The sequence below is a fragment of the Pyrgilauda ruficollis genome, unplaced genomic scaffold (genome assembly GCF_017590135.1).
Source record: "Pyrgilauda ruficollis isolate IOZ18807 unplaced genomic scaffold, ASM1759013v1 scaffold5, whole genome shotgun sequence".
In the NCBI taxonomy this organism is placed as follows: Eukaryota; Metazoa; Chordata; class Aves; order Passeriformes; family Passeridae; genus Pyrgilauda; species Pyrgilauda ruficollis.
In genome coordinates, this window is record NW_024526599.1 from 7,512,369 (window position 1) to 7,537,345 (window position 24,977).

The following is a 24,977-nucleotide window of genomic DNA, read 5'->3' on the forward strand; positions in this document are numbered from 1 at the left end:
CAAAGAAGACAATTTATAAAACAGATATAGTCTTACAGTCTAGTATTTTGGATTTGTTTGGTTTTGTTGTTTTGGTTTTGTTGGTTTTTTGAGGGGATTTGTTTTGTTTTGTTTTAATATGAAATGAAATATCAGAAACCTTGCCATACTTTAAAAAGGGTCTGTGGGGAACTTCAATTTTCGCTTATTTTTTTCCCTGAAAATTTCTCAAATCTAGCCACAGACTTCAATACCCTTCACCTGACATTTGAGACTGCCAGTCAGCTAAGGATTACCTTCACTAAGGGTTTATTAATTTCTGTCAATTCTGGTAGTTTCAATTGAATTTTCTAGTATATTCTTAAGAACTAAAAAACCTCCAAACCTCACCACTCCAAAATCAGACACATTGAGAACTCCATTGTGACAGAAACCTTTGTCAAGCTCTGAGAAAAAATAAGTAACAGGGATAATATCACCTTCTTTCAGAATCTTAAGAACTTTGTGAGCTCTTGCATTAATATCCCAAGCATGAAAACTTCAGTTTACCAACAGATTAGAACAGTCAGAAAACAAGGCAATCACTATTGCACACTGATTTCCCTAATGTCTAATAACCTTTATAATTTCACTAACATAAGAAAATAAAACTATGGCAAATTTCATTTCACTTAATTTTGTACTAGGAAGAGGGAAGAAGTTACCTTTGGCAGAAAAGGTAGAAATGCAAGTACCTGCAGTGATCATTCTGACAAGAACCACAAGCTAGTAAGTAGGAGAGACTCACTCCAAATACATATCTTCAAAAATGTGACCTAAGGGCTTGTTTTCACTGATTTCCTTTCTATTATAAAAAGAAAAAAAACCCCATATCCCAAACCCTCATATTGCAAAAATGTCCCACTTTATGTTTGATGTGAACACTTTTTATTCTCTAAATACATTTGAATTCTGTCATTCCAGAATTTTATGTGGTGTAATGCCCTTCTACTTTCTAATATTCCCGCTTTAGTCATTGTGAAGAAGAAATGTATGAACCAGAACAGGTTATGGCAGCCCTCTGAAAGATGACAGACAGAGTTCTAATTTTTTTTTCCTGATCTCAGTTTTTTGTATTTGCCGTAATGTCCTTTACTCCCTTAGAAAAGCCTGAAGTAATCTGGATGTAACTCATTGAACATTCTGTTCCATACAATCATTGGTTGGTTTCAGTGAAAAAATAACAAAAAAAGCCTCTCAAATTCCATTTCTTTGGTTTCTCAAACTTAGAGTAATCAGCATGGCCTGATCTGATGTGTTTTAAAAACCATGCTGGGTTGTGAAGGTATTGTGTAAAGTGTTATCTGGTGGTACTTCAACAGTGATTTGAGATCACAGAGCTTGTGACAGAGGCCTACACAACACTACTGATTTGTATTTGGGCAGTTCTTTCTACTATTTATCTTTTCAACAGAGGGGGTGACCTGGTAGCTTTCTGTTAAACAAGGGAGCATAGGGAGATGGTTTCCAGCTACAGAAGGTTCTTTATCTGGTACAGAGTGACATGAGAAGATTTCAAGTTAAATATTAAGAGCTATGAATGAAGAGACTGCTTTTTAGTATGGGTTTTGATGTTTGGGAGTCTTTCACCTGTAAGGTTTCATCTGATAAAGATCTTCTATTACAATAGATTTAGAATAGCAAATCTGGGTTTTCAGCTAGCTGTGAATGTTTAAAAAATAGAATCCAGTTTCTATGTGAAATATTCCATTTGAAAAAATATCAAAGGCTTGAAAAATTAATATTGTGTTTGATTGTTTGTTTTGTTAGAACCAGATATAGGAAAGACAGCAAAATGTTGAATCCAGACTAGGACTGGTAGCCAGGGATAAAGGCAGAATTTGATGCTGTAATTTGCAAATGTCCAATGTACACAGACAAGTTAACAAAGTAAAAACTGGTTGTGTCATTTACTTATGAAACTTAGTCTTACACCCAAACCTGAATGATTTGTTTAGAGACACAGAAGTTAAGATTTAGTAATAACAATACTCGATAACATGAACTACATAACACGCACGCTGTTCATGCAATTCTAGTCTCACAGCCAAGGGAACCTAACATTAGCCAGAAATATAGAATTATGACTTAAAATGGAACCTCTTTCTTAAATCTTTCCTCCTAAATAGCTTTCTGATCATCCATTTAATTAAGATCAACAGTGAATATTGTGAAAATCAAACTCTTAAAGGTCATTATGACCTAGGAAAAACAAGAGCATTTCTCCAGTGGATGAGTAAACACTGATGAGGTTTAGACCAGCAGCAGTGGAATAACCAAGGAAAGCAATACACTGCAGTCTCAAGAGAGACAGACACTGTCTGCTACGCCCTTATCTGCATTTTCTAATGATTAATTGTTGATCCTGGCTTTTTTCCCTTCACCAGCTTCTTTTATAACTCACACTGAATTATACAGGATATGAGGCAGACTGTTCAAGTCACTAGTTTATTATCAGTTTCTTCTGTTTGATTAGCCAAAACCTTCCTTGTAATACACAGGGGGATTCATTATGCCTCTGTTGGAGTTTAACTCTTAGATAAAATGTTCAGAATAATCTCTTCAACTTGAAATTTGACTGCCTTGCTTTCCCTAAGCAGATCAATTTTATTTCCAGGTCAGTATAATTAAGAATAGTTTCAGCTATTTTTAGAAACATTTTCCAGGTTAAAAAAAAAATCAGAAGTGCAAGTCAAAGATTTACTACGTAAAAAATCGTGGAACCATCATCTTGCTTTTAATCTCTTTCATCTCTAAAATCTATAAGTAAGACAGGAGAATTCAGGAAAGGGTTATACTGATATAATCCACTTTCTAAGAATTGATAGCTTTCCTGCTACCATTTCTGCACCAACATATCCTGCAAGATACCTTCATTCTATTAACACCATATCCTAATGAGCAACAATATTAACTGTACTTACATAAAACCATTTAAGAACGCTGAGATGTTTGCAAGCATATTTATTATATTTTCAAATGCTTACTTAACACTAATGAATTTAAGCTACTACTGTTAAGCATCATTTTGAAGCTTTATATATTGAATTCATCATTTATTAAGCACTGCCATACAACGCTGCAGAAGACAGAAATTTTTGATTAGAAGCTATAAAAATCTAAATTCTATCTTCTATGAAGTCCTAGATTCATATCTCTGAAGCAGCAACAATATGCAGAAAGCAGCAAAATTAATCAGGAGAGCCAGAGTTTTGGGAAAAAGTGTCTATTATTTCTAATGAACTCTCTTTACCATTTGAGAGATTCCAGTGCAATTGCTTTTCTGTGCAGACATAATACATTTTATGATGTAATATTTTCTAGACAATTATGGCTACTCAACTGTTTAAATCAATAAACTGCTCCTGAAGACTCACTTCTGTTTCACTAGGGCAAAATAAATTCCCTTGTGTGTTTTAAACATCTTCTTTGACTGGTAAATAATTTCTAATAAGGTAAAACATTTTCTTCTTTTGGTCGAATAGGTAAGTAAAGCCTGGGAAAATATGCTTTATAAAACAATAAAATCTATGGGTTTTTTTGCTTTGGTTTGTTTTTTTTTTTGGTTTTGTTTTGGAAGGTTTTGTTTGTTTTTGTTTTGGGGTGGGGTTTTTTGTTTGTTTTGATTGGTTTTTGGTTTTTTTATAATCTAGACTTGCTTTGATATTGAAAAATATCAAAATGCCAGGTGAAATTGGAAAAACAACCTGTTGCTAGCTAGAATGAGAACTAAATGAAGGCAAAGTAATTCTAGCCTAGTATTAAAATATCAACCAGACACCCAAGCAAAAACCATAGCTGCAAATACTTAAAGCCACTTTTGTGTTTCATGCACCTGACTGGTGCATGCCTCAGGGATATTTGCTGATTCTCACAGGTTATACATGATTGATACCTGATGCATGAATAGAAGGGCTACTGCTCCTGGTAAAACTTGGTTCCTAAACAGGAGGGATACACACAATAGCTGTGGAGTGAGCAAAAGTATGCATTAATTTAGTGCAGCAAAGGCAGACCTAGAAATTTCCTGGTGTCCTAATAAGAGACATTGCATATTTGGAGGGATGCCTATAGTAGCTGTCAAAAGAAATCTTGCATGTAACAGGATTTAAGGTGAAAGATTACCCTTACAGAATTCTATTAAGGAAGCACAAAATACAACAACAAAAAACCCAAACACCTATCTGTACTGCTACACTGAAATGGAAATAATGAGTTAATCCACTTTTTTTTTACCAAGCACTCTAATGGAAAAAATCCTTCATGTCAGTAAACAAACACAGCCCTTTTTGGACCCCTTTAAACATGAGGTGAAGTTTGCCATATCTACAATTAATTAACAAACCAGTTACCTCACATAATGCAATCATAAAGAGAAAGTCAATAATTTTGTCTTGAATGTGCTTACTTTGCCTGAAATACTTGATTTTTCAGGAGTTAAAATTTCCTCCTACATCTTTTGGGGGCTCACTCTGTATAACACCCTATCACATTAATAACTATGAATAATATTAACATACTCCATTAGTATAGCAATATGAATATACATTCACCAGCTTCATTTTAGGAGTTTCACATTACACAGGTCTCTTTTTCTCAGGCTAGAAATTACATCCAAACTATTGGGAATAACTGCTGTTCTCCATCCAATATTATTGTAAAAGGTCTTTGAGCTCCTTTATAGAAACAAGTGGCTGTTGAATGACAGTCTCCAAGTCACAGAAAAGGGAACATACATCTGCCTAAACCAGTAGCTTAAGAGCCTGCTGAAATGATCTTTGGCTGTTGTTTTGAGAGGGAAGTGTAGCAATATTTAATGGAGAAAAGTACAATTACAGTAGCTTCAAAATACAGGTAGATGAAAGAGGAAGATTTACGTGTCCAAACACACACTGTTTCAGCCAAACTCAAGTAAAAGAAGCTTAATTACTGAATTTGAGCAATCCAATTATTTCAAATTGCATCCTTCAAAACAGTAAGGGCATCCATTTGTTAAATAAATTTACTGCTACTTTACAGATAACTGGGAAAAATATCAGTTGTAACTTCTAGATCACAAGGTTCTGGTCTGCGGTCCTTTCTTCATTCTAGACTCAAATATTTGCAATTTAGCAGAATTATTGTTAGGGTTCTAGATAACATGACAGGTTCCTGCTGAAATTTTGGCTCAAAATATATTGACATACATTAGATGTAAGAAAGTATAATAATACTTTCTTACATCTAATGGTTGCTGTGACAGATAACAGATGTTAATTCCTCATTTTTAAATAATGAGAGTAAATAGTTTTAAATCCTAGAACCAGTTCTCCGTCTTTTAATCCTTAAAACCAGTTCTCTTGGAATGACTTCGAAAGCATGGAGTGTCTAATAACCCAGAATTATAGAATCACTGAGAATAAAAATTCTAGTTTGAAATACCCTATACATTTCCAAAGTTTGTATTACACTAGGGAAAAGTCTTTGCCTTTTTTTTTAAAGTTGGATAAATGACAATTTCTTCCCTTCACTAAGGTTCAAGTGCCTCAAGAAAATGTTGTGAAAAGCATCACCAAAACATTGCTAGTAAATGTACAAGAAAGAAACTTGATGAAAAAGTGGAGGAATATCATACAAGTCCAGGATCCGAGAAGTTCAGGAACAGACAAGTCCCTGGTTGCCTCATACCCTTAAAGCTGCTGCCCTCCTGGATCAGAGCAGTGACCTTGCCTTGCACCTCTGCATGCCAAGTCCATTTTCCTAGGCTGTGAGTAACTGGTGTGGGAAGAAGTCCCACAGAAAACTCAAACCTTCATTCAAGAAAAAAATTCCCCTTAAACTGAGGCACTCACCACAAACAATTTTTATTTCAATTAGCCACATCTTTATAAACTATTATGCAAAACTAATCATGATAAGCAACACAAACTATATTCATAGTCTTTTTTCAGGGCAGGGTAACCTAATGTTACAATATATTTGGATCTCCAAGGTCTTTTGAGAAAACAACATAAACTCCATCTTTCATGTGCCACTGAACGACCTAGGAACCCAATATAACACTATGGAAATGATTTGAATAATAAAAATACTGAGATACTGGCCTGCCTTCTCTGAGAGCTGTCTCCTGTATTGCCCTAGCCACAGCACGGCTGAAGAATGTGAGTGGTGGGTTGGGGGGAGGAAGTTTGGAGGTAAAAGAACATGCCATCCTGATTTTTGTTAGTTTGAAGGATGTAAAACTTCAGCCACAATACAGTTTATACCCCTATATTATGATACTCCATATGATTTTATTTTTTTTACTTCTCAATGCTTTAAAAGAGGGGGATGACCAGAAGTTCATATATATTCATAGATGTACATATCTATGAATATGTTTAGTATGTTTTTATATATACATATATATATTCACACCCACACATATATATACACTCACACTACTATATATGTAAGTATAAAATAGTTGTTACTTGTGAAGAGCATCTATCCATAGGCAGTTGTAGATATACTAAGTTAGAGGAGGTTGACACTGCATTCAGACAGTATGTTCTGAAAGAAATTAGATAAACAAGGATGCCTCATAATGAAATCTGCTTTGTTGATAAGAGAACAAGCTATCTGATTGCTGAATTCAGTTCGCTTCCTGTTGTTGCAGAAATGTATAGTGTAGAGAGATAGCAACGCAACAGTCATTTCAAAATTGAAATTGAAGATGTAGTCATCGTGAAACCAGGAACTGATTTGAAAAACCTACAAATGCCTCCTTCACCTCCCACTTGGATTTAAACCAGAAACACTTTTATTACAGAGTTACAGATGGCATGTGTCATTTGGGATGTATAATTTTGACACATAATTCTATAAATATGCATTTAAAAACATAAAAAGGAAGCTTATATTTAGGATTTATATTTTGTGGTGGGATAGCGACTACACCCGGAAAATCGCTAGTTTGCTTTTTGGAAAACAGATGTGCAAAAGAAGTGTTTTTTTTAACTTTGATGTCACACAAGCCTCTGCCATTTTACAGATTCATTGAACCCCATGGAGGAAAAAACAAAAACAAAAACAAAACCAAAAACAAAAACAAACAACAAATGAGGTAAATATTTTTCCACTTTCAGCACCAAAATAAGAGACAATCCACTAAAAGCATCTTGCAATTCTCTAGAATGTGTGGTTGCTTAAAATACAGTATAACAGAAGTACATAAAATTATAATATCTGTAGCCTTATTTGCAAACATTTGTATAATTTCCTGTTTAATGGGTTAATATGTATTTGCAATGGAAGTTTTATAATCATTTTGAATCAATGTGTTATGGTATGCCACAATTTCTAAATATCACCCTATATGAGCATTAGTCTTCATGAGAGAGTGGAAGAAATCAGTCTAAATAAATTTTACTCTACAGTTAAAGCAAATGTACATATGCAAGAGTCAAAGAGTAAATCACTTCCTTTCCTGTGGCATTTGTTTAAAGAACTTGAGCTCATTTCTCCTTTGACATGTCAAAGAAATCTGCAGACATAATCAGCAGAGATAGGAAAGTATGCTAAAAAAAATGATAAATGAACAGAAAGTAAGGAGACAGGGAGGGAGGAAAGAAGGAAGGAAAGAGTGAAAGAGGGAGTAATTTAGGAAATCGGCTACCCAAAAGCAGAATTACATACACACTGAGTCCTTAGGGGAATTTCTGAGTTTGTTAAATTGACACAGTCATTCTTAAAGAAGGTAGCATTTATTCACAAAAGAATAATTTTTTTTGCCTCCTGCTGCCACACTGAGTCTCCTCATATCAATAATTTCACTTTTATCTTCTTTTAATAAGAAAACTATCAACAAGATAAAGATTGTATTTCTATATTTTTGGCTATACTATGACATTCTGAGACTTCTTTGCCTCTCTACATCTAGATTTCCAATGCAGTAACACCACATTAGTAGTAGTCTCACACTTCAATTTTTTTTTTAAATCATCAAAAAGGCAGGACTCATTTTTGTGTCTTTAGATCTCTCAGAAGCCTTTGATATACAAGATGTCTGAGGGTACAGACATGAGAGACAAAGCTTAACTTACTGCATTATTATCTTTCCTCTGAGCGTAAAGAAGTCTAGAGTTATGCATCATGTGTTCCTAGTCTCAGTCATATTAAAAAATGAAGTGTTTTAATTTGCTCCTATTCTGGGGAGCATAGAAATGTCCACATACAAATGTTTGAGATACTGTAGAAAATTGACATCTTAAGATTGTGTCTGAGAAAGCATAGCCTGCTCTGGTCTATATATTTAGATGCAGGCAGTATAATCACTCACGTTGGTAAGACTAGATTCATTCTCTGCTTTCCCTACACAGACTCCCAATACACATATGAGGACAGAGCTATTTTTTTCCATAAAAAGTTTGAGTGCATACCTGAAATCCCTTTAGTCTTTCAGAACTCTAAACATTAAAACTGGGAATCAACTTTTATATTTTCTCTTTCTTTTGGAGAAAAAGCCCTACGAAATGGGAAGAACTGCTGAAAAGTGCTTGCTCACAAACTGAAGGTGGTGTAAAGCTACTGGGGAGTACTGGAAGCAATGGATTCTCATCTGAAGGAACAGGTACATCAATAGTGAGCAAGGCTTATGCTGGGAGCATTATTAGGCCACCAACTATTTCGCATACAAGGCTTCAAGCTACTGTTGAGAAATACGGCTTCTGTGCTCCAGGAATGATTTATTGCATTATACATGCATTACTTAGAGCTGTCTCTATCCACCTTGCACAAAATAATCAATCACTTTCTGCTTGACTTTCTTCTTATTCAATTAGAATAAATTCTGACAGTTTCTCATGCCAAGAGATACCTACTTATAAATGTTCTTCTGCTAATTTTTGGTTTGAAGAACATACACAATCACAGAAGGGTTAAAGTGATCTTTCAAATCATGTATGTTTTCCATGTCATATTAATTGCCATATATCTTGCTATGTAAAGCTGAGCATCCTGGAATTTTTGCTCATTGCGATATAACAACTCTTTTGAAATAACAAACTCTGGAAGTAAGCATACTCTAGCATAAGCACAGTGCACAAGAACTAACAGCCCATCACATTTGACTGAACAGATCCCCATCCCATAGTGATTTCTGAACTATGAATCTGTGCTCTCCTACACACAGGACTTCCTATACCTATCAGTATTTTGCTGTATATAATCAGACAGTATTTCTGTGTAGCTTTAGTAGTTGACCTCTCAGCTAGGTCCCTCTCTCAGCTGTCTCCCAGGCTCCACACATATTTTCCATTGAAAACAATACTAATCTTTGACATGCCTTTGTTTGTCTTCATTCCATCCTTTATACTTCACTTTCAACCCTCCTGGCCTAGTGCAAGTCTCATGGAACATGTAACTTGTTTAATCATTTTTGGCTAAAAATAGATGACGGTAAATTATTTTTCCTTTCATCTGTAAGATAAACTCTATCATTTGTACTTTAAAATGGATTATATCATGATACAAAGCAAAAGCAAATTTCAAATAAAAATTATTGTACTCAATAAATAACTGCCAGAAATACAGAAATAAAGCCCAAAATATCCTCACTGAATTAAAGATATACAAAGTTATCATGGGACAACTACTTAACTAATATGACAACCAATTATGCAGCCAATTGTAGTGAGCAAGCTTTCGATTCATTTTTTTGGGATGACTCACTATAAAATATCTTTGAATATAAGTGAGTGGGATTTTTTAATAATTTTTTTTTTCCCAGAATGTAATTCTTTTCCTAATAGGTTTGTTTAAGGCTACTGTCATTTCATAAGATCTGTCATAACAGCATAACTTCAGCAATTAAATAAATGCCAAAACAATCAATTAATGCCAGTGCATACAGAGTAAGAGCAGATTGATTTGTATCAGTACAATGTCACAGTCCCAAATTTTCATTACGATGAGATAAATGAGAGAGAGCTTGATGCACATTAGACAGTAAAAGTGCAACAGTGATTCAGCAAGGGACATTAAGAACATTAATGAACAAACATAACAGTCTGAAAATAAAGCACTTAAGAATGCAGAAGAGTTCTCTGTAAAAATAAAACCAGGAAACCGTAACAGTTTAAAATACAGGCATTCCCAAAAGATGCATGCAATGCAACTGAAAGCAGAAATTCTTCAGAAGGAGTTGTTAATTTAGAGTAGAACTGAGTCCTGCACGAAGAAACTAGCAAGAGCATATTGCTAATTGAAGTCAAAGCTGTGAATTAGTCTCAAAACAAACATTTGATGCTGTCAAATTCCATGGAATATACATTAAATTAGTCTAGTTGTGGATAATAGAGATGCCGCATTCATCCTCTCACAGCTGGAAAAGTTTCTTATGGTGGAAGCATTTTCTGAACCAAATTAGTTTTATCAGCAATAGTCACACATTTTTGGTTGCTGCTGCTCCCGCATGTCCTTCAATACCAGCAAGCTTGCTTAGCATTTTGTCCCCTACAGAAGATTTAAAGGTGACTGTGTCTGCCTACACTCTGAGGCCATACTGTGACTGCTGTGAGCAGCAGACATTCATTACTTTTAAGTGCTAAACCAGACGGCAGATGGTGGATGCCTGACTGATATCTTTTAGCACTCAATGCCATGTATGACCGTCTGAAGGATTTCCACATTAAGGAATAATCATAACAATTTCTGAAAATGTTTAAAATAGCTAAAAGCTTTATAGTTGAAGCTCTGCAGTGCTACAGGTCTAGAATAAACCATTTTCTTCAAAGAACCTCTGGAGAATATTTGTTTGCATATCTCTTTTCATATAATCAGAAATACAATCTTTTGGATGCTTCAATAATCACTGTGCTTATTCAGAATCTATGCTGTATATGATATCCCAGGCTCAATTGAATGAATACTGCTAAAGCCAATTGCTTTTCTTAGAAGTCAAATTGAGGGCTATGTTTCCCACAGAATGTCTTTATATAAAATGAATTATCACTTTACTTAAAAGGAAAAAAAGTGTGATTCTGTAACACAACTTGAGCCATTAAATTAAACATTTCATGGAGTTCCTAATGCTTTCCTTAATTCTCACCTTATTTTTTTAATTCATCCTCTTTTTTTTTAACTTTAATAAAGCTCAAACATAATCTGACAAAAATAAATTGCTAGAGGTTTAAGATTAATAGTGGTTGAAGAGGTACATGGGCAATTAACTTTCTATAATTAGCCTTGTTGTTAACAAGAAACACTTAAAATTATAGGAAGAAAAAACCCAACCAAATTTTAGAGAGATATCTGATGAAGGCTACCACAAGAGGGAGAAGAGATGGAAATTTATTCTTTCCACCAGTTGCTCCTTCACACCATTTTTTAATTGATTCTTTCCACCAGTTGCTCTTTTATGCCATTTTTAAACTGGCAGAAGAATCTTGGCCTAGGAGTTCTGCCAGTCTAACAGATGGCTATAAGTGCTTCTAGTCAGGAGAAATCAAAATGTGCATCAATTCTGAGGATTGGGATTATATTCTTATCCAAGGACTGTTGAAGTAAAAGCCTGAGCCAGATTTCCTTCTCAAGTATAAAGGTGTAAAGGTATACAAATGAAAAACTCAATTCCTTTTTTTACAGCCTTAATATCAGAGAATGGAAACTTTTAGTCTTTTAGTCTTATCAGGAATAAATCCCGTTTTAGATCTATTTAGATCTGCATCTTTAGAGATTGCTTCTTAAGTCTGATTTTGTTAGTCAGTCTTACCAGAATGACTGTGCACTTCTCTTGATCCTGACTTCTGTGAATAGATCTATAACTTGGAGCCTGGAACTCTATTCAGGTTCAAAACTCCTCCGTTTTCCATGCACCCTTTACAGTGGCTCACTTTCCTTCTCAGGTTTTCATCCTATTAGGAAAATGGAAAATAAATGGATTGACAATACCCAAACTGTTTCTTACAAGCAATCTGGATACAACGCACTTAACAGTTACTTTGAGTATAGTTAACAAAAGATAAGAAGTCACTACAAACACGGGGTTTGGGTTTTATTTATCTGCTCTGACCATTTGTGGTGTTGGCCTAGTACCCCATATCTTACTGTATATTATACCAGTAAAATCAGATTTGGATGTCTTACTTTCTTTTCCTTTAAAGCCTCCACAAGAGTAAGTGTCTCAAAGCAAAATTTTTTATTTGATATTATAATACCCAAAAATCATCTGTCTCACTTGATCTAGTGAGACAACTTGGTGAGACAGTCTTTCCTCCAGCCACAAAACTGAACAAATATAATTTTCCGAATTCAGTTTTTCTGTTTTCTGCTGGATTAATGGGCTTTGCTTGCTCTGAGAACACTGGAGTTATTGATACTACTTAGACATTGTATCATAATGGCTTTTAGGTCCTACCACTCATTGAAGAACACACACATTTTGCTGTCACCTGCGAAAACTTAGAAGGAATGTTTTTTTTTTATTTCTACAGTACAGAATTCACACTATTAGAGATAGACCTGAAAAGAAACCGGTGAACAAAAAAACCTAAACCCCCTGCATCTTAAGAGACTACACATTTTTTTTGCATAGACAATTTAGAAAATTATGCATTGATAAGATAAGAATTGTTACATAGGTGTAATTTAAGCACATAAAGTAGGGACAATATATAGATCATGATCTCAAGACTTGTTCACTTTTTCAAATCTATGGAAAACTGCAATTTTTCTTTTGAACCTGCTCTTCCAAACACCTTATTTTTGTAATATTAGATGTAAAGCTTTCTCAGCACCTTTAAGTGTTAAGAAAAAGAAAATAATCTAATAAAATTATTTTCAAATAGCAGTTGTTTAAAATACACAATTTGCTTTCTTTTTGTTTTAAAATGTGTATAACTATTCCCATATAGCTTTATAAATTTCTGTGGTGTTATTGCTGATACTCTGCATTATCTTCTAATCAAAACAAATAAAACTAGTGGAAAAAATCCAGTGCAAGCAGATGTGATTTATATCTAGGAAAACTGAGCTAGAGGTCAGATCAAATGACTTAGACACCTGTAAGCAATGTTAGAGAAAGAAAAGAATTTGATAGGGAACCATAACGTATATTTATGGCTTGGACATGAGCATACATCTTCTGTCAACTGCCTCCTGGGCCCAGCTGATTGTTATCACTCTTACACCAGGAGCTATTGCTCCTGGTGGCTTTGCTACATATAGGGTCTCATATTAAGTCAAAATGATTTAACTTAGCAAAGATCTGATCCTGGCTGTGTTTAAGCCAGTATTTTCTGCTTTGTCAAAATAAATTAGGATTTTTTTTTGGAGAGGGTAGAAAGCTGGTTAAAGTATGTCACACTCTTTGATCTTTGTATTGGTTGTGATCAGCAAATAATCTGTATGAAGGATACTGTTCTTTGTACGTTAATACAACTCTTTGTGCTTACAGTTTCCTCATTTACATTTAGCTAAGCAACTTGGACTGACGCCTTAATGTTATTTGCTTATGACTGTACTTTCCCAAAACATATAGACACAGTTGATAAAGGTTATTTCATGAAACTTCATCACCCACTTAGTACAGTATTAATTAAAAATGCCTGACACTTTAAAATTCTGAGTTACCTGCATTTACTCAGGCTCCAGAACTGATAATTTTGACAAATGATAACAATAACTAAAAATTTTGGTTCCAGCATCAAGGTTTCAAAGTCAGTCCTGACTCTGTCAATGGGTCTCATTGTCCCTTTCTACGATCTTTGGTGCTCTTAAAGATGTCAGCTGGTACAGAGAGGGATAATATCTCAGAAAGATGTAGATCTGCATCTGTTACCACCTAAAGGGTGATGACATTTGCCTGCAACTCTGACAGAAGAGACATGTTCACTCTTCTTGCTGTAGAAAAGCTACTAAACTTTAGTTAAAGAACTTTAAAGCTAAAGAACTAATCCAGCAGGATATTTTAATCCTAAATTTTGATCTCTTTGTGTTGAAAAATATACATAAATCACATTTCTAGGTCAAAGAATTCAAAGGAAAATTACAATTAAGTATGCTATTTACTTTTGTCATTGTTTTTGAAAGTAATTTGCAGGTAATAATTACAATGAGGGACAAATATTTAAATTTAATTAGGATCTTAATATTAACTTATTGTTGCAAAAATATTAATGGAACATTCCCCACCAATTTAGGGAAAAAGCTGTTTCATTATGATAGCATATATACAAATCCTTCGATTTTAAATTTAAATCAGCATTTCATACGCATACTGTTATTTGTTTATATGAACACAATAATAAAAAACTTCTTTGATTTTGATAGGCAATTATGTAGACATGTAATCAATATTCTTTTCTTAGTCTATATTTTCCATGTTAAGCTTGAGGAATTGTTGAGAATTAGATAGAGATTTCACCTTGCATACTGCTTCTAATTATCAAAGATACATTTATATATGTTTAACATATGAAAGAAACATTTTTTTCTCCCAGTTGACTATTGATATAAAGGGAACCAGGCAGTCCAATGACTCATAAGATGTCTTCAAATATAACCTCTGGACTGTAGAAACAATTAAATGTGAAGGCACTAACTTTTAATTAACACTATTTTACTATTGTTATTCTGAAGTAGGGACTATATCAGGGCATAGTAATTGCTGTGCTTATCTTGCCATTAAATTCTTGACAAAGCAGAAGTACATCTATGATTCCATCAGAGATTTTAATTTAATTAACTCTGTGGTGAATGGGATACTGTGCACTTTCACTTGAATTTCCAGTGAAGTTTCCACTACTTCTTTCTCCATCTCCCACATTTTAAAAATAATTTCAGACTCATTGTCTATATTTTTTCATCAGTGCTCTTTTTAAAGTTGGAGAACCACTCTTTCTGTCTGATTTGGATTCAGAATCACATAAGTCTGGCCAGGATTGGTCTACCCTGTGTTCAATAGCTCGTACACCCACTGACCCTTTCAAAGGGGAATGCCAAAGCAAAAGGCAACTCAAAATTGTGCTACCTGATCATGCCATTTAGGTAAATCAAACATAATGATGGATTAATAAAAATCAAAACCATGTCTCTTACTTTTGACCACTCCTACTTTTTATTCACTTCCTAAAAAGAAACAGATAAGTTATGACCCCATTAATATTGTCAATAAAAAACACATCTTTTTACTAATGACAGCTTTTTCATATAAATTTACCATTCCTTTCATGGTATTTTAATTCATACACCCAAAACTGCAAACCATTGTGCAAGATACACACTTATTCAAATTTTTGATAATCTTTACAGAAGATACAGCTTTGGAAGAAGTTTCCAATGGAATCAGTTTATGAAGTAGCATTCATGAACAGGTTATAGAGGTAGGGGCTTTTTTTGATTTGGAAATTTTCTTTATGCTCACAAGCTTCTGAAAACCAAACATGCAAAACCAAAACTTGAATGAAAGAATATGGATAGTGAAAAAATATCTGAAAAGTGTTTAAAGCTGTCAGCAGCATTTTAAGTATATTTATAATTCATATGCTACCTGGTTATCATATACAACAATCCATTCACAACATTTGATGCCTTTTATGTGTATACTTTATGTGTAGGGGTGTCCAGAAGAAAAGTGTGTAAGAGCACATATTTAACCAGGCTATCTTCTTAACAAGTATTCAGAGTAAAAGTGAACATACCCTGGAAACGAAAGATTTCAGTTGCTGCTTCAGATTTTCCCTGCTTTGTTAATGCTATACCAGTGAATGACAGTTCATTCCAATTCTGGTCTACATTACCAATAAAGTCCTTATTTTGAGGAGTCTGAAAAATCAATTAATTGTAAAAATTAATCTGAAACATGGTCTACATTGCAGGCTCAATTATATATTGTTTTCAGGTCAATAAAGTAACTTATGAATTTCTGCTGCTCATACCTGAGCTGTCCCTACACTGAAATGAACAATACATTTCCAGTTTGGAAAATAACAAAAGAAGACAGTCCTTTTTAAGTGGACACACTGGTCCATTAAATATAATGATGGATTTGCTCTCCTGTACCAGCCCAATAACAAGAAAACTTTCAAGCAAACAAACTGTTTATGAAAGCTGTGTTAATGTTCACCACTGTATTTCTAAGGATTCCAAAACATTGGGCCTCACAAAACTTTCCCCAGAGGAACGAGGAACCAGCACAAAATTAAGGACAACAAAAATAATTACCTCTATTTTCCCCAATCCTTTCTTTTAGTGAATGTAATTCAAAAGACATTTTTTCAGCCATAGGACAGAAACAAAGGTTGTTGCTGCATTGCATGATGAAACTCCATGCATCTAAGCAGAGATGACAGATTACCCCTAACAGCAGGCTGATAGCACAGCTGTACTCCACTCCTTCTGGTTGTTTCTGTGACAATACAAATATTCCTGCACACCATAACACATTATGGGCATGCCAAATGTCCTCTCTGTAAAATGCATACAGCACATTATTTCACTTTTAAAACCAAGGCAAATCTAAAACTCGATTCAGTCACTTGCTAATAACACTAAATGAAAGTACCCCAACTAAACCAAACATTAGTAACCAAACTGAAATAATTTTTCCTGACAGTTACCTAGCATGATTTGGTTGAAAGCAGCCAATTCTTAAGGAATATGTATTTCGACCTAAAGTATTTAGTACATATGAACAGGATTTTATTTTTGTTTTATGGTGTCAGATAACATAAAAAAAAAATTAAAAAGCAACTTCTAAAACCTCATTAATGTTCTGGCTTCTAGACAGTGAGATTTTTTTTTTGAACTACGAGGAAAAGAACTCCACCCAAATCTTCTAATTTGGAGGTGTGGGGAAGCATACAAATAAAAATTATGTTTATTGCTTGATGCCTTTATTTTTCTGTATAAAATACATCTGTAGCGATGTGACATGAATCATCCTCAAACTTCCAATGGATGAATAATCCCATGCACCAGTAAATGCTGGCTTCCCAGAGAAGTTGTGCTGTCTCCATCTGTGGGTTTAATCAACACCCAGCAGGACATGATCCTGGACAACCAGCTGTAGCTGATCCTGTTTGATCAGGGTTGTTGGACCAGATGATCTCAAGAGATCCCTTCTAACCCAAATCTGTGATGTCAGAAGATGTCAGCATGTCAGATAGCTCACTGCATGCAGAATGTAACATCTAATTTACTTGGCTGTGTCTTAATAGGTTTATGTGCTTTGACTGACATATTTAGAATAAGCCCAACAGCTGAACATTATTTTTTGATACCGTTGTCTTTACTGTGCATTTAAACGAAACCACTGACTTAGTTTAAGTTTGTGCAAGGGCAAAATGGCTCAAGCAAAGCAAAAAGAGAGAAAATGTTTTTCTTTTTCAGTGCTTACCAACTCTCAGTGGACAGAGGAAAAACTTTTGCAGTGTCAAAAGTTGCAGTTTGCTTGTTTCCTACTAATTGACACTATGCCACAAGAATCCAACTTGCAGCACTGAGTAATTAAAAATTAGTTGCCTGCTATTTAAAGCTCCCAGTGGGAAACACACTGACATATCTGTACAATGTACTAAGAAAAGTCAAGTCTTTGGGCTGCATTCAGTGTTTGGATTGTATTTCAGTGGCTTAAAACAGAAAAAAGGTTTAATAGAGTTAAATTTGCTATTGATATAAATGAGGGTTATTGGGACTTCAAAACAGATATCATAATTTTCCTCTTCTTACTAGTGAAATAAGGGTGAGCAGAAAATTAAAGTCTTATGCAGAAATAAAGTCAATCTGTCTTCCTTTCTATGGGAAGAATTTTGGTAAGTATAGAAATGATACTGAGAAATCACTCCTAACACTCAAGTTGCCACTCTTTCTAAATGTCACGAAGCATATGATATCTAAAAGCAGTTTTGATCTATTGATTAGGAATTTAAGGTCATGTTATCTCATGGGCTTGCGCAGAAAGAAGGAGTTAGAAATACCATTATATACAGAAGCTATTTTTCATACAAGATTACCTCTTTTACCATAATCTAAAGGAAAAATGTGTCATTTGATTTTCCAAATGCAAAAATGATTGAAGGCTGGAAGACTAACTCCAGAAATATTCCTTTGAAACCTTCTCTCGGAATGTTAATTTAGATTATTTGAAACCTGCTCTCAGATATTTTAAGCATGTTCATTTAGGCTATATATATGCAGATTAGTCCCATTCAGAAGTGGTCAGGTGGTCAAGAGATTTCTGAAGTACATAAAATCCATGGGAATTGATATTATAAAAATTCAGTGGCATTTTGTTCCTAACAGTTTTTTAAAAGCAGCTATTTAGAATCACAGAATATCCTGATTTGGAAGGGGACCCACAAGCACCAGAATCATGTGTCTCCTTATTTTGCACGTGTGGAAAAGTTGAAAGAATTGTGATCTTTACAGTAAATCAATAACTTAACTTTTAAGAAAGATAACTTCTAAAAACACACGGATATTTTCAATTTTCCTAAGTGCCTGTTACTTCCTCAAAACCTTACATTCTCAAAACAAACTTTTGAATATATACATTTCTCACAGAAGTAGTTATAGTTTAAGTCCAGAAGGATACATTTCAAGTCTTTTTCCATGATATATCAGATATTTCATACAACAGATTTTTCTTTGTTTCAAAACAGCTTTTAGGAGTCTTAATTAATTTCCTTCTGGATTCTGAAATTTAAGTATCCATTTCTATCTTTTGACCTGACCTGAGCTCGTCTTGATGTTAGAAGACAAAAAAAAAAAAAAAAAAAGCCAATGAGAACAGATTGGGTGTGAATAGTTTTCTTCCAAGTCATGAAAGCAGGTTATGAATTAATTAACAGCTGAGCAGCAAGTGGCTATGACAGTGCATTTTGACATAATGCAATAATAGGAAAAGGTTAAAATTATGTTTCCTCAGAAAGCCAAAATCTAAGTGAGACATATGACTTGCAAGTTATGTGACAAATTTGTATATATAAAAGCCACATACTTTTTTATATGTCATATAAAAGCCACATACATAAGCGCGTATAAACTGAGAGACATTTCTTGGATGCGAACACAACCACTATTAGGATGCCCTCAGTTTGGAGTCTACACATGTATTAGATGTCTAATTTCTACTAGTGCCATAAAAATCAAACACCAGTAAGCTCTAGGTGCCAGACTTTAGTTCCAGCCAAAAAATGAGATTCCCATCCCTTGCTACATGCCCTGTTGCCGGGCTTTACCAAACCACTTCAATGCCCCAGCAGGTCATTGCATGTATGCAAAGAAACACACGTCGTTCATAGTTTCAGAGAATGCAACCCATTGCTGTCTTCAAGGTTTTTCTTCAAGTTGTACTGTTAATCCTACATGATGTCTAGAGTAGGTCTGAGTGTTTAGAAAAGCTCAACATTGGCTCATGTCTACTCCCTTAGAAATCAGTTGAAAAGCCTTGCTCTGACAAAAGGAGAAGCAGAGATTTTTACCAGAATAAACCTTAAGTTTAACTACAGCAATACGCCTGGGACAGTATTGTTGAATTAGGCATAAATCAGTACCTGATAACTGCCAAGTCTCTTAGTTTGTCCATCTGTGCTATGTAGCTAGATAAATGTCCTAAGTCACTCTCAATATTTTAGGCTGGCACAAAGATTTATGACAATGAAGATTAGGGCCAACATGTAAGGGAAGAGCTAGAAAAAGATATGCATTGCCTTTGTGTAGATCTCAGCTTGAAACAAAAATACAAGTACAGAAATAAATATATTATCCTTTTCTTATTTTATAATAGTTTTGTTTTCCTTTAAATACTAAGATTTTAAGTCAGCTTGAAGACATTGAACCTGCTTGGTTTATACTTTCGTTAGAAGGTCTCAGACAATGTCTGTAATTTTGAAGAGATTGTCATACTGTTGTTCTTCACCTAGAAGATTTACACATTTTTGGAATTCCTCTCCTTCAGAGAGAGTTCAGTGAAGAGATGATGTGTAAAACCATTAGTACCTGTTGTTTGAGCTAACCTACTGAAATACCTCTTTTCTTAGCACAGATTTATTTTCTTGTGTGGATAATACTCTAATGTAATTTACTAGGAATTAATTCTAATCTCAATTTCTCTCTTCCTCCAGATTTACTGGGTAAAAGGGGACTTGGTGGAAAGTAAAAGAAATTCCACATCATCTATGAGCCTAGAGGAAATGTCAGATGAATATTGGCAGTATCTTTACATTCTTTCCTTGCATTTAGTTTGTTACTAAACTTCCAGTAACATCCTCACTGGATGGTGGAATTGGTAAATGGGCACAAATGAAAAAATATGAAATTGCACGTCAACATGTGAAAAACTATTTTTACTATGCGGATGGTCAAAGACAAAAACAGATTTGCCCAGAGAAGTTGTGGATTCTCCCGTTTTGGAGATATTCAAAGACTGACTGGATACATCCAAGACAATCACATCCTCTGACTCTACTTGAGAAGTGAAAGATATGGTTATCTCAAGAGGTCCCTTCCAAACCTCCTAAATTCTGTAATTCTGTGAATTTCGTTGTGTTAGTATAAGAGATTTGAAATCCTCAGAATACATGCTCATGTTCAAATACAGACAATTGTACATTTTTCTATGGTACATAACATTTGAGTTTCAATACAGAAACTCAGAGGTTAAGTAGATCTCACATTGAATGAAAGTGAAAAATTTAAAATGTTGAAAAAACCCCAAGCCACAAAAAACTTAACGATGAATACAAGAATGAGGAACTCTGAACTCCTGAACTCCTATGAACTCCTTCCTTCCTTTGCAATCTTGGCTGTGCATCACTTCTGTAAAAAAGCCAAAACTTAGGAGATGTAATTTTAGTTTTAATGATTTGAATGAGTGGCATTTGAGTTTCCACTGTGAGAAGTCTTTCAAAAAGGGTAAGAAGTACTCTCTATGTGTGTATGGCTATGCCCTAAGAAGGAAGTGTCTCTTCTAAATCAGCCCAGGGCAGGTTACTAATTTTGCGTTCTGTGTAATTCCTGGCAATGAATTTTTCTTATGACAAAAATTTTGGTTTTCTTCTTCTATAGAGACATCCTAAACAAGTGAAATACCAGACATTATTTAGGTCTCTTGAAATAATTTTACTGATTTTCATAAAATAAAGGAGCTGCATTCTAACTGCTTAGGACTAAGCATTTTTTGGGGACACAGAAATGGTCTAGCAAGACTTTTCCTTTACCCACTGAGGCGTAGGGTGTGGACCATAAATGTTGGGATCCTGCCTATTTTTCAGTATTTAAGATCAGAATAAGTTGTTTTAAGAATAGAGCTTTTTCACACCTTTCTATCCAACGTTGTCTGTTACACAGCACACCAATTAACAGAAAAAAACCCCAAACCCTTTTTTTCCTATGTGGAGAGAGTGAGTCATCACTGTGATGAATTACATGTATATTTTTAATAAGAATTGGTTCAATTAATACATTATGTGCTACTTTCAAGAATACGAATAACTTTTTAAAACCAACTTTAACTCTTCATTGCAAAAAACTTAGAGAAAATGCAATAATAAGCCATGAATCATCAGCTAAACTAACACCTAAAAATCAGCTGAGAATATTTGTTACTGACAGATATTTAACATTGTGGACCAACATTTTACCTTATATGCACAAAAACATCAAATTCAGAAATGTCATGGAGGTTTCATAGAGTCTGAAAACACAGGGGCCAAACAAAATTAATAACACCTACAATTAATATTTTTCCATATAAGTATTTTTACATATACGTATTCTACAAGTATTACAAAAGCTGTTGAAGGTCAAAGGTTAAGATATTAGATTTACAACTGCATATCAGGAAACACAGAGGATGTACTTCCAGAAGTACAGCTTCTTTAAATTTTGCCTTAAAGTTGCGATTTGACACAATAATGCTAGATAATAGAACAAGAGAAGAGAAGTATGGATAGCAGTAAATAGGGAACACTGTAATGAGGGGTCAGCTCTAAGAAGAGTAAAACCCCTCCAAGTAAAAGAAATTGATGATAACTAATATATGATATGAAATTGGAATACAAACAACACTTTCTCTATCAGTACACTACACATGAATAATATATACATACTTTAGACCTAATCCCATTTTCTATATATCATCCAGCTAAAGTAATAAGTAAAAATGCTAAGAGCAAAAGGGGATGATTGTTCAACACACTGGTGCATATAGTATGTAATTTTGTTTTAAACAAAGGAAAAAAAAAGTAAAAACATTATTTCAAGTGGAAAGATGAAAATTAGAAAAAAATGCACTTTTAAAATCTTCCTACAAAGACAGAAACCTGCTGGGCAACAGTAAAAAGGATGCACATGCATGAAAAGTGTCAGAACCTAAGTAAGCAAAAACTTGGTAAGTTACTCCAGTCAGAGATCATGAATAAGACAGTAGTAGTTAAGGCCCAGAGAAACAAACCATACAGATGAAACAAAAAACCCAACAAATTAGGCACCTAGGAGTAAGCTCAGAAGAAAAAGTGACTGGAGGAAGATGAGATGTGACAGATATAGATGTGGGTAAAAGAAACAATATAATTGAGAGAGATGTGAAAGTAATCCCAATGTGAAACTGAAATTGTACTTAAAAACTGAAGTAAAATAATAAAAAGGGTGTAGAAAAGCATTTGCTGTAAGATGCCATTTAAATAACTGAAAAGAAATCAATAGAAGTTGCATTAAAAATGAGGAGATTAGTAATGTCAGTTTCAAAAAGCAATGGAAATTGGGAATATGAACATTTTTACTCAACTCTGTAGGCTGTCTCTTAGGTTTGACCTGTAAATCAATAGATGGCAGTCTGATTCATCACTAGAAACTGGAGCTAATCAGATATTCTCCACATTTCTTTCAGTTGAACCAGTGGCATTCCTATCCTGCAGATAGGAATGAAGATCTATCAGGCTAGAGAGAAAGCACAGAAATGAATGTGGTTTCAGGCTTTCAGCTAAGGTACTTCCAACCTAAGTGAGTGAAAGATGCATGTTGTGGTCCCTGCCACAAGCAATGCCTGACCTTTGAAAAAAAATACTTTCTACCAGATGAGCAAGAGATCATAGAGAACCAATTTAATGGCTACAGCTGTTCTACCCTCAAAGATCCACCGTGTAAAATTTCCCTTGACTTTTTTTCTTCCTTGGACTGCAAGATCTGAGAGAGAAAAGTTAAATAAGACACTGACGTGGTTTAACCACATCCAACAATTAAGACCCATGCAGTGGACCCTCCCATTCCCCTCCTCTGCCCCACTGGGATGGAGAGCAGGATTGTAAAAAGAGAAAGTTCATTTGTTGTGATAAGAAGAGTTATATAATTGGAATAAGGTAATATTGTGATAATGAGAGCAGGAAGAAGAGTTATATAATTGGAATAAGGTAATATTGTGATGATGAGAGCAGGAAGGGGGAAGGAGGAAGGAATAACAACCCATAACAATACAACTGCTCACCAGCCACTGACCAATGCCCATCACATCCCCGAGCAGCCACTTGTTGCTTGGGGATGGGATGGGCATTGGTCAGTGGCTGGTGAGCAGTTGCCTTCACAACTTCTTGTGCACCTCCTCACTGGTAGAACATGAGTCAGTGAAAAGTCTTTGACTTAAGGTAAGAATTACTGAGCAACAGAGAAAATATCATTAACAACAATACTCCCAAGCTAAATTGAAAAAAAACATGGCATTGTTCCAGTTACTTTGAAGATAATTAACTCTATCCCAGCCAAAACCAGAGCAGAAACCATATAAACTTGAAATATTTATTTAATTCTGATTATCAAAATGATCCGAGTACGAAGAAAAACTGCATAAATTAATAAGCAGGAATTTGCTTCTCTGTCACTTTTTGGAAAATCATGTAAAGAATTTTGAATAATTTTCTCTTTTATTAATCAATGGCTTTTATGACTAGCTCAGCATTTATAAGTCACAACTATAATAACCATTCTCTATGTCTGATGAAACAAACTCATCAGAAACTTCAGTCTCAATTTTTTAAAGTAAACTGATTTATTAAAGAGGACGAAGAGAAAGATGGTCCCATCTAATCTCTGTACATGTGCATTCTTCTTATCCTTCTTGATCAGACCTGGAAAACTAGCCTTGAGTTCATTGGTATGTCCCTTACAGTGTGACAATTACACTATTTTTAACAGTTGCCTCATTGTCATAACCCACAAGCTTTGAAAAGCCATGAGGTGCCCAGAGAAAATAATATTTGATTAGATTTACCAGCAGCCTAGTTATGTTTTGGAATCTAATAATGAGCAAATAATGATGTAAGAAAGAAAAATTCTATTTTCTTATTTGTATCCATTTTCTTTATTATTTTATTTACTTCCTCACTATGTATATATATCTCCTTGTCGCCACTTAAGAGATTTTTGAGAAGGGATTATCACTTTGTCCTGTGATCCAAAACACTCAGAGAAATATATTGTTTTAATTCTGTAAACTTATTTTTAATACAAAGGCACATTATTAAAACAGAAATACAACGGCAAACAAGGAAAACAAACAAAGCCTAAAAAAACCACAAAACCTCAACCCATTCTCAATATGAATATTAGTGTGATGTTCCAAAGTACAGTCCTTACAGAACTCAGAATTACTCTCAGATTAAGAAAGTACATACTATAAAAATTTATTTAGGGATTACTTATATATTCTTTGTCTCTAAATTTTTAGGGTTTTTTTTAAATCATTCTCATATGACTACATGAGTACTATTTCATTTCCAGTACTTAAAGTGAATTTGTTCTTCTCTATTCAACCTACCATTCTTCAAACATGAATTTTTTTAGCGTGTTTTTCCTCTGAACACTTCCAGGCATTACTATAATATTTTATTTCCTGTATTTTTTATTTATAACCTAAACAGTTTTCTGGGTGTGAAAAACGTTTGTTTCTTTTTTTGAGAAAAGACTTTTATTCATACATTTCTCAGACTGCAATCATTGCTGTCCTC